Below are 2200 nucleotides of genomic sequence, written 5' to 3'. Positions count from 1 at the left end.
GAATTATGTCTCACGTTAGTTTGGGAGAGAGAGAAAGAGTCCTTAATATGTAAATGAGAGGGCCCGAAACCCAGCGGTTTAACCTTTTTCATCAATATTAGGTTCTTAACTTACATATTTGGTCTTTTTAGCAAGCTCACTTGAGTGTTTCTCCCTAACAAGTTGTGATTCAACTACTGAACAAACATGTTTCAAAGTATACAACAATTTAATGACAAATAATGAAAAATGTTTATCCCTAACAAGTTTGTTGTGATCTAGCCGCAAAATAAATGTCTCAAAGTGTACAACAATTTAATGACAAATAAACTACAAACATGAAAATAAACGAGACACAAGATTTTTATGAGATTATAATAACTTGAACCTAAATCCAACCCTTGTATAATTTTTCTTATCTCTTGAGTGTTTCTGTGAGGACTCGTAAAAACTATTATTTTATGCCTAATTTATGGCTTAATAAATTATTTAATTGGATTTTATTTCCAAGGAATATTTTCTAGTCTTATTAGACTTAAATACATGGTAATATAACTTCGTTATATTTTTAAAATGATTCGTTTCGAAAATTAATTTCCTAGAGCGCGTTTAGTAAAAATAGTGAATAGTACTTGGAGATTTTATCCGCGTAGTAGCACAATAAGCTTGGAATATTGGAGACTTGTACTATGGTCCTAAAATAGGTAATCTTATGAATAAATATTCAAGTGATAGTTAATAGTGCAATCGTTATAAGAATTTCTCGGAAGTTTCGCGTTATAACGTTAAATTTGACGGTACGCGTTTTCACGCGCGCGACTTCAATCGAGGGACTTTAGACCCTTATTTCGGGACAATTAAGAGTGAATAATATTTACATGAATATATATGCCTTGGAGGTTTAGTGCACTAGTGAACCAAACGCGCGAGAAAATCGAGCCGTAATCGCACCAAACGGCCCCTAATGAGAGTTGACTTTTGGGTGAATTACCACCACTTATTTCACCTTCTCTTGGAAGCTAAAGGAAATCAGATTTCCCTCCATTTTCTCTCTCCTCATTGCCGACCAGCTCCCTCCTCTCTCTAACTCATTTGCAACAAAATTTCTGCTCACTAATCTCACTCAAAACCACCCCAAATCATCTCCAAATTTAACCAAACTTGCACCACACCTAGCTTGACACTTGAGGATCATCTTGAGCTGCAAACAAGGGCTGGAAATCACGGTTTTTCTGGGGTAGTAGAGGGCCGAAAATTCTGCTGAACATCAACCCAAAGTAAGTGATGATCCACTCTTGAAAACTTGAAGTTTGGAAGCTATCTTACCTTGTTAAGTTCATGCATGCATTTGGTTAGCTTGTGTATGGTGTAAAAATGTGATTGTGCGCTCTTTGAATTCCCACACTTGGGTTGTTGTTGCTGATTTGATGAGTGATGGTGATTATATTGTTGGTTTAGTGGTTATAATGATGCATTAGTGGTGGGTAATTAGTAGAAACTTCATTGGGTGTAAGAAGCAAAAACTTCCGATTTTGCCCCTGCCATGTTCGGCCATTTTAAGGCCATTTTTTAATGAACTAATGGCTTGAATTGAATGCTTATATGATGTATTAGAGGTGTGGAAAATTTCATTGAAAAATAATGAGGTTTGAATGGGCAAATGAATTTTTTTTTAGAAACCAGCAAATCTGGAAACTGATTCGCGTATGACTCTGACCAGCAGTAGTATTTTGGCTATAACTCTGTCCTCGGATGTCGAAATCATGTGCCGTCGGTGGCGTTTGAAACTAGACATTCCTAGCTTTAATTTGGTATATAATGCACGTTCTGATTCTTTGTGAGCAAGCCGAACCAAATGTTTTAAGTTCGCTGTCCTGTTGCTCTGTTCATCTGGAATGAAGTGTTCAGGCAGCAACTTGATACCCGATTTTGAACCAGATGGGTGCCGAATTTGGAAACGATTTCTTCTGCAATATTTTAGCCCTATGAATTTATTTTCCAACGGCGTAAGCCATGCTCGATTCCGAGTTAAATTGACTGAGTTGTGACTAAAACAAGTGGACTGCCCTGTTTTGGAAAAACCCTAATATTTGGACTGGTTTGGAACAAGATCTTGGAGTGAACTTGTTAATTGATGTTCTTGATACTAAACACTTACCAAAGGTATTATGGATGGTTCTTAGGCCTTTATTTCACAACGAACCATCTAGTGAAGGATAGT

This window comes from Coffea eugenioides, chromosome 5 (genome assembly GCF_003713205.1).
Source record: "Coffea eugenioides isolate CCC68of chromosome 5, Ceug_1.0, whole genome shotgun sequence".
NCBI classification, from domain to species: Eukaryota; Viridiplantae; Streptophyta; class Magnoliopsida; order Gentianales; family Rubiaceae; genus Coffea; species Coffea eugenioides.
Note: the sequence above shows the minus strand (reverse complement) of the source record.